Source organism: Petromyzon marinus, chromosome 70 (assembly GCF_048934315.1).
Source record: "Petromyzon marinus isolate PM22_M1 ecotype Great Lakes invasive population chromosome 70, UKy_Petmar_22M1.pri1.0, whole genome shotgun sequence".
Taxonomy (NCBI): Eukaryota; Metazoa; Chordata; class Hyperoartia; order Petromyzontiformes; family Petromyzontidae; genus Petromyzon; species Petromyzon marinus.
The window spans coordinates 5,497,713-5,509,865 of NC_133736.1; the positions used below are offsets into that span (position 1 = coordinate 5,497,713).

At 46.0% G+C, this 12,153-nt stretch overlaps 1 protein-coding gene across 1 annotated transcript in view; it reads right to left on the reverse strand.

Annotated features, from left to right (window-relative positions):
• Positions 1-12,153, reverse strand: part of LOC116957110 (serine/threonine-protein kinase PAK 3-like) — a 97,907-nt gene that overhangs the window by 79,707 nt on the left and 6,047 nt on the right. The window contains exon 2 of the mRNA XM_076055228.1: positions 2,481-2,566. The gene's annotated coding sequence lies outside the window, so the exon portion shown is untranslated. The remainder of the gene's footprint in view (positions 1-2,480; positions 2,567-12,153) is intronic.

Here is a 12,153-nt window from a genome sequence, read left to right on the forward strand (position 1 = left end):
AAGGTGTGTCTAGGTAGACAATGTGAGATGTACGGACAAGGTCGCGTCTAGGTAGACAATGTGAGATGTACAGACAAGGTGTGTCTAGGTAGACAATGTGAGATGTACGGACAAGGTCGCGTCTAGGTAGACAATGTGAGATGTACGGACAAGGCCACGTCTAGGTGGACAATGTGAGATGTACGGACAAGGCCACGTCTAGGTGGACAATGTGAGATGTACGGACAAGGCCACGTCTAGGTGGACAATGTGAGATGTACAGACAAGGCCACGTCTAGGTGGACAATGTGAGATGTACAGACAAGGCCGTGTGTCTATGTAGATAATGTGAGATGTACGGACAAGGCCACGTCTAGGTGGACAATGTGAGATGTACGGACTAGGCCATGTCTAGGTAGACAATGTGAGATGTACAGACAAGGCCGCGTCTAGGTAGACAATGTGAGATGTACGGACAAGGCCACGTCTAGGTAGACAATGTGAGATGTACGGACAAGGCCACGTCTAGATAGACAATGTGAGATGTACGGACAAGGCCGTGACTAGGTAGACAATGTGAGATGTACGGACAAGGCCACGTCTAGGTGGACAATGTGAGATGTACAGACAAGGCCACGTCTAGGTGGACAATGTGAGATGTACAGACAAGGCCGTGTGTCTATGTAGATAATGTGAGATGTACGGACAAGGCCACGTCTAGGTGGACAATGTGAGATGTACGGACTAGGCCATGTCTAGGTAGACAATGTGAGATGTACAGACAAGGCCGCGTCTAGGTAGACAATGTGAGATGTACGGACAAGGCCACGTCTAGGTAGACAATGTGAGATGTACGGACAAGGCCACGTCTAGATAGACAATGTGAGATGTACGGACAAGGCCGTGACTAGGTAGACAATGTGAGATGTACGGACAAGGCCGTGTGTCTAGGTAGACAATGTGAGATGTACAGACAAGGCGTGTCTAGGTAGACAATGTGAGATGTACAGACAAGGCCACGTCTAGGTAGACAATGTGAGATGTACAGACAAGGCCGTGTGTCTAGGTAGACAATGTGGGATGTACGGACAAGGCCGTGTGTCTAGGTAGACAATGTGAGATGTACAGACAAGGCCACGTCTAGGTAGACAATGTGAGATGTACAGACAAGGCCGTGTGTCTAGGTAGACAATGTGAGATGTACAGACAAAGCCACGTCTAGGTAGACAATGTGGGATGTACAGACAAGGCCGTGTGTCTAGGTAGACAATGTGAGATGTACAGACAAGGCCACGTCTAGGTAGACAATGTGAGATGTACAGACAAGGCGTGACTAGGTAGACAATGTGAGATGTACAGACAAGGCCGTGTGTCTAGGTAGACAATGTGAGATGTACGGACAAGGCCGTGTGTCTAGGTAGACAATGTGAGATGTACGGACAAGGCCACGTCTAGGTAGACAATGTGAGATGTACAGACAAGGCCACATCTAGGTAGACAATGTGAGATGTACGGACAAGGCCGTGTGTCTAGGTAGACAATGTGAGATGTACGGACAAGGCCACGTCTAGGTGGACAATGTGAGATGTACAGACAAGGCGTGTCTAGGTAGACAATGTGAGATGTACAGACAAGGCCACGTCTAGGTAGACAATGTGAGATGTACGGACAAGGCCACGTCTAGGTAGACAATGTGAGATGTACAGACAAGGCCGTGTGTCTAGGTAGACAATGTGAGATGTACAGACAAGGCCGTGTGTCTAGGTAGACAATGTGAGATATACGGACAAGGCCACGTCTAGGTAGACAACGTGAGATGTACGGACAAGGCCACGTCTAGGTAGACAATGTGAGCTGTACGGACAAGGCCGTGTGTCTAGGTGGACAATGTGAGATGTACGGACTAGGCCGTGTGTCTAGGTAGACAATGTGAGATGTACGGACTAGGCCACGTCTAGGTAGACAACGTGAGATGTACGGACAAGGCCGTGTGTCTAGATAGACAACGTGAGCTGTACGGACAAGGCCACGTGTGTCTAGGTAGACAATGTGAGATGTACAGACAAGGCCACGTGTGTCTAGGTAGACAATGTGAGCTGTACGGACACGGCCGTGTGTCTAGGTAGACAACGTGAGATGTACGGACAAGGCCGCGTGTCTAGGTAGACAACGTGAGCTGTACGGACAAGGCCGTGTGTCTAGGTAGACAACGTGAGCTGTACGGACAAGGCCGTGTGTCTAGGTAGACAATGTGAGATGTACAGACAAGGCCGTGTGTCTAGGTAGACAACGTGAGCTGTACGGACAAGGCCACGTCTAGGTGGACAATGTGAGATGTACAGACAAGGCCGTGTGTCTAGGTAGACAACGTGAGCTGTACGGACAAGGCCGTGTGTCTAGGTAGACAATGTGAGATGTACAGACAAGGCCACGTGTGACTAGGTAGACAATGTGGGATGTACGGACAAGGCCGTGTGTCTATGTGGACAACGCGGACACACCGGTCGGACAGAAATGGGCTTCAGGCGACATGCAGGTTGTGGGCTCCACCCCCGCGGTCAGCGAAGGCTCCTCGGGGCCGTTCCGACTGAGACACCGCAGGGAGACACACGCAGACACACAAAGACAAAGGTCACCCGCGTAGCCTCGGCGGACGACCGGGGCAAGTGCTGCTGGGTGGGGCCCTCTGCCTTTGTCTCCCCGGATGGCGATGTTCACTAAGCACCGCGCCGGGTACGCTCGTTTGAGGCTGAGTTGATCTAGGGGGGGGGAGAGGGGGCTGGGGGCGGGGGGGGGAGATCCCAGCGCCGGTTCGAAATATTCGCGACGGACGCTCACGGACACGCGCGCACACAGACACACACACACAGACACATTCACATAGACACACATTCACACACACACATTCACATAGACACACATTCACACACACACACACACATTCACATAGACACACATTCACACAGACACACACACACATTCACACACACACATTCACACAGACACAGACACACATTCACATAGACACACACACACATTCACACAGACACACACACATTTACACAGACACACACACATTCACACATTCACACACACACACACATTCACACAGACACACAGAGACACACACAGACATTCACACACACACACACAGACACACACACACAGACACACACACATTCACATAGACACACACACACATTCACACAGACACACACACATTTACACAGACACACACACATTCACACATTCACACACACACACATTCACACAGACACACAGAGACACACACAGACATTCACACACACATTCACACACACACATTCACACACATTCACACAGACACACATTCACACAGACACACATTTACACACACACACACATTCACACAGACACACACACACACATTCACACAGACACACACACATACATTCACACACACACACATTCACACACAGACACACACATTCACACAGACACACACACACATTCAGACACACACACATTCACACACACACATTCACATAGACACACATTCACACACACATTCACACAGAGACACACACATTCACACAGACACACACACACAGACACACACACACATTCACACAGAGACACACACAGACATTCACACACACACACATTCACACACACAGACACACATTCACACACACATTCACACAGACACACATTCACACAGACACACATTTACACACACACACATTCACACAGACACACACACACATTCACACACACACATTCACATAGACACACATTCACACACACATTCACACAGAGACACACACATTCACACAGACACACACACACAGACACACACACACACATTCACACAGAGACACACACAGACATTCACACACACACACATTCACACAGACACACATTTACACACACACACACATTCACACAGACACACACACACATTCACACAGAGACACACACATTCACACAGACACACACACACATTTACACACACACATTCACACATTCACACACACACATTCACACACACAGACACACATTAACACACATTCACACAGACACACATTCACACACACACATTCACGTAGACACATAAAGATCAAAGATCCCCCATATAGCCTTAACATAGACACACACACATTCACACACACACACATTCACACAGAGACACACACACTCACACAGACACACACACATTCACACAGAGACACACACACTCACACAGACACACACACATTCACACAGACACACATTCACACAGACACACATACACATATTTACACAGACACAATTTCACACATATTCACACAGACACACATTCACACGCACACATTCACATAGACACACAAAGATCAAAGATCCCCCATATAGCCTTAACATAGACACACACATTCACGCACACACATTCACACAGAGACACACACACTCACACAGACACACACACATTCACACAGACACACACACACATTTACACAGACACACACACACACATTCACACACACACATTCACACAGAGACACACACACATTCACACAGACACACACACACATTTACACACACACACACATTCACACATTCACCCACACACACATTAACACAGACACACACACACACATTCACACAGACACACACACACATTCACACACACACACATTCACACAGACACAGACACACATTCACACAGACCCACACACACATTCACACAGACACACACACACATTTACACACACACATTCACACAGACACACACACATTCACACAGACACACACACACATTCACACAGACACACACACACATTCACACAGACACAAACACACATTCACACACACATTCACACAGACACACACATTCACACAGACACACACACATTCACACAGACACACACACATTTACACACACACATTCACACAGAGACATACACATTCACACAGACACACACACATTCACACAGACATACACACACATTTTCACAGACACACATTCACACAGACACACACATTCACACAGACACACATTCACACACACATTCACACAGAGACACACACACATTCACACAGAGACACACACATTCACACAGACACACATTCACACAGACACACACACATTCACACAGACACACATTCACACAGACACACACATTCACACAGACACACACACACATTCACACACACACATTCACACAGACACACGCACATTTACACAGACACACACACATTCACACGGACACACACATTTACACAGACACACACACATTCACACAGACACACACACATTCACACAGACACACACACATTCACACAGACACACACACATTCACATAGACACACACACATTAACACAGACACACACACATTTACACAGACACACATTCACACAGACACACACATTCACACAGACACACACACATTTACACAGACACACATTCACACAGACACACACACACATTCACACAGACACACACACACATTTACACACACACATTCACACAGACACACACACACATTCACACAGACACACACATACAGACACACACACACATTCACACAGACACACACATTTAACAGACACATTAACAGAGACACACACATTTACACAGACACACATATTTACACAGACACACATTGACACAGACACACATTCACACACACATTCACACAGACACATTAACACACACATTCACACACACACACACATTAACACAGACACACACACACACATTCACACAGAGACACACACACTCACACAGACACACATTCACACAGACACACATTCACACACACATATTTACACAGAAACACATTCACACACATTCACACAGACACACATTCACACACACACATTCACATAGACACACAAAGATCAAAGATCCCCCATATAGCCTTAACATAGACACACACACATTCACACACACACATTCACACAGAGACACACACACTCACACAGACACACACACACATTCACACAGACACACACACACATTTACACAGACACACACACATTCACACAGACACACACACATTCACACAGACACACACACATTTACACACACACATTCACACAGAGACATACACATTCACACAGACACACACACATTCACACAGACATACACACACATTTTCACAGACACACATTCACACAGACACACACATTCACACAGACACACATTCACACACACACACATTCACACAGAGACACACACACATTCACACAGAGACACACACATTCACACAGACACACATTCACACAGACACACACACATTCACACAGACACACATTCACACAGACACACACATTCACACAAACACACACACACATTCACACACACACATTCACACAGACACACGCACATTTACACAGACACACACACATTCACACGGACACACACATTTACACAGACACACACACATTCACACAGACACACACACATTCACACAGACACACACACATTCACACAGACACACACACATTCACATAGACACACACACATTAACACAGACACACACACATTTACACAGACACACATTCACACAGACACACACATTCACACAGACACACACACATTTACACAGACACACATTCACACAGACACACACACACATTCACACAGACACACACACACATTTACACACACACATTCACACAGACACACACACACATTCACACAGACACACACATACAGACACACACACACATTCACACAGACACACACATTTAACAGACACATTAACAGAGACACACACATTTACACAGACACACATATTTACACAGACACACATTGACACAGACACACATTCACACACACACACATTCACACAGACACATTAACACACACATTCACACACACACACATTAACACAGACACACACACACATTCACACAGAGACACACACACTCACACAGACACACACATTCACACAGACACACATTCACACACACACACATATTTACACAGAAACACATTCACACACATTCACACAGACACACATTCACACACACACATTCACATAGACACACAAAGATCAAAGATCCCCCATATAGCCTTAACATAGACACACACACATTCACACACACACATTCACACAGAGACACACACACTCACACAGACACACACACACATTCACACAGACACACACACACATTTACACAGACACACACACATTCACACAGACACATTCACACAGAGACACACACACATTCACACAGACACACACACACATTTACACACACACACATTCACACACACACATTCACACAGACACACGCACATTTACACAGACACACACACATTCACACGGACACACACATTTACACAGACACACACACATTCACACAGACACACACACATTCACACAGACACACACATTCACACAGACACACACACATTCACATAGACACACACACATTAACACAGACACACACACATTTACACAGACACACATTCACACAGACACACACATTCACACAGACACACACACATTTACACAGACACACATTCACACAGACACACACACACATTCACACAGACACACACACACATTTACACACACACATTCACACAGACACACACACACATTCACACAGACACACACATACAGACACACACACACATTCACACAGACACACACATTTAACAGACACATTAACAGAGACACACACATTTACACAGACACACATATTTACACAGACACACATTGACACAGACACACATTCACACACACACACATTCACACAGACACACATTCACACACACATTCACACACACACACACATTAACACAGACACACACACACATTCACACAGAGACACACACACTCACACAGACACACACATTCACACAGACACACATTCACACACACACACACACATATTTACACAGAAACACATTCACACACATTCACACAGACACACATTCACACACACACATTCACATAGACACACAAAGATCAAAGATCCCCCATATAGCCTTAATATAGACACACACACATTCACACACACATTCACACAGAGACACACACACTCACACAGACACACACACACACATTCACACAGACACACACACACATTTACACAGACACACACACATTCACACAGACACATTCACACAGAGACACACACACATTCACACAGACACACACACACATTTACACACACACACATTCACACAGACACCCACACACACATTCACACAGACACACACACACATTCACACAGACACACACACACATTCACACACACACATTCACACAGACACAGACACACATTCACACAGACCCACACACACATTCACACAGACACACACACACATTTCCACACACACATTCACACAGACACACACACATTCACACAGACACACACACACATTCACACAGACACACACACACATTCACACAGACACACACACATTCACACACACATTCACACAGACACACACATTCACACAGACACACACACATTCACACAGACACACACACATTTACACACACACACATTCACACACAAACACACACACATTCACACAGAGACACACACATTCACACATACACACACACATTCGCACAGACACACACACACATTTTCACAGACACACATTCACACAGACACACACATTCACACAGACACACATTCACACACACACACACATTCACACAGAGACACACACACATTCACACAGAGACACACACACATTCACACAGACACACATTCACACAGACACACACACATTCACACACACATTCACACAGACACACACACATTCACACAGACACACACACACATTCACACAGACACACACACATTCACACACACACATTCACACAGACACACGCACATTTACACAGACACACACACATTCACACGGACACACACATTTACACAGACACACACATTCACACAGACACACACACATTCACACAGACACACACACATTCACACAGACACACACACATTCACATAGACACACACACACATTAACACAGACACACACACATTTACACAGACACACATTCACACAGACACACACATTCACACAGACACACACACATTTACACAGACACACATTCACACAGACACACACACATTCACACACACATTTACACACACACACATTCACACAGACACACATTCACACAGACAGACACATACAGGCACACACACACATTCACACAGACACACACATTTAACAGACACAACACATTTACACAGACACACACATTCACACAGAGACACATACATTCACACAGACACACACACATTTACACACACACACATTCACACACAGACACACACACATTCACACAGAGACACACACACATTCACACAGACACACACATTCACACAGACACACACACAGACACACACACATTTTCACAGACACACATTCACACAGACACACAGACACACATTCACACAGACACACACACATTCACACAGACACACATTCACACACACACACATTCACACAGACACACATTCACACAGACACACATTCACACAGACACACACACACATTTACACAGACACACATTCACACAGACACACATTCACACGGACACACACATTCACACAAACACACATTCACACAGACACACATTCACACACACACACATTTACACAGACACACATTCACACAGAGACACACACACACATTCACACAGACACACACATTCACACAGACACACACACATTCACACAGACACACACAGACACACGCACATTCACACAGAGACACACACACATCAAAACACAGAGACACAAACACACACACACATTCACACAGGCACACACACATTCACACAGATACACACACACATTCACACAGACACCCACACAGACACACTTACACAGACACACACACACACACAGTCACATACACACACACACAGACACACACAGTGACACACACAGTCACATACACACAGACACACTCACACAGTCACATACACACATAGACACACACATAGACACACAGTCACATACACACACAGTGACACACACAGTGACACACACACACAGACACACACAGTGACACACACAGACACACACAGTGACACACACAGACACATACACTCACACAGATACATACACACACAGACACACACGGTGACACACACAGACACATACACACACATACACACAGACACACACAGACACACTCACACAGTCACATACACACACAGGTACACACAGACACACACAGTCACATACCACACACAGACACACAGTGACACACACAGTCACATACACACACAGACACACACTGTGTTTGTCACTGTCACATACACACACAGACACACTCACACAGACACATACACACACAGACACACACATAGACACACACAGTCACATACACACACAGACACACTCACACAGACACATACACACACAGACACACACATAGACACACACAGTCACATACACACACAGACACACTCATACAGACACATACACACACAGACACACACGGTGACACACGCACTGTATGCACCCACACTTACAGAGAGACGCACTGTACAATGAACACTTAAGACAAGGCAAAGATCCCCCGTGTAGCCTTCAGCAGACTGTCGGGCAAGTGCTGTGAGTGGTGAAACGCAGCAGCAGCAGGGCCTACGAAAGCCAAGACAAAGACACATACACACAGACACTCACAGACACACACACAGACACTCACACAGACACACACACAGACACACACACAGACACACACACACACAGACACACACACACAGACAGACACACAGACACACACACAGACACACACACACAGACACACTCACACAGACACACTCACATAGACACACACACAGACACACACACAGACACACAAACACACACAGACACACACAGACACACACACACAGACACACTCACACAGACACACTCACACACACACAGACACACACACACAGACACACACACAGACATACACACACACAGACATACACACACACACAGACATACACACAGACACACACAGACACACACACAGACACACTCACACAGACACACACACACACAGACACACTCACACAGACACACAGACACACTCACACAGACACACACACACAGACACACACACAGACACACACAGACAGACACACACACTCACACAGACATACACACACAGACACACACACAGACACACACAGACACACAGACATACACACACAGACACACACAGACACACACACTCACACAGACATACACACACACAGAAACACACACAGAAACACACACAGACACACACACTCACACAGACATACACACTCACACAGACATACACACACACAGACACACACACAGACACACTCACACAGACACACTCACACAGACACACTCACACAGACACACTCACACAGACTCACACAGACACACACACAGACACACACACACACAGACACACACACAGACACACACACAGACAGACACACACATACACAGAGACACACTCACACAGACACACACACAGACACACACACAGACACACAGACACACACACAGACACACACACACACAGACAGACACACACACACAGACACACACAGAGACATACACACACAGACACACACACAGACATACACACAGACACACACAGATACACACAGACACACACACAGACACACTCACACAGACACACACACACTCACACAGACACACACACACAGACACACACACAGACAGACACACACAGACACACACACTCACACAGACATACACACACACAGAAACACACACAGACACACACACTCACACAGACATACACACACACAGACAGACACACCCACACAGACATACACACACACACAGACACACACACAGACAGACACACACAGACACACACATACACAGACACACACACACATACACACACAGACACACAGACACACATAAACACAGACAGACACACAGACATACAGATACACAGACACAGACACACAGATACACAGAGAGACACACAGACAGACACACAGACACACAGCTACAAAGACACACAGGCACACAGATACACAAAGACACACAGATACACACAGATACACACAGATACACAGACACACAGATACAAAGACACACAGACACACAGATACAGACACAGACACACAGATACACAGAGAGACACACAGATACACAGACAGACACACAGACACACAGCTACAAAGACACACAGATACACAAAG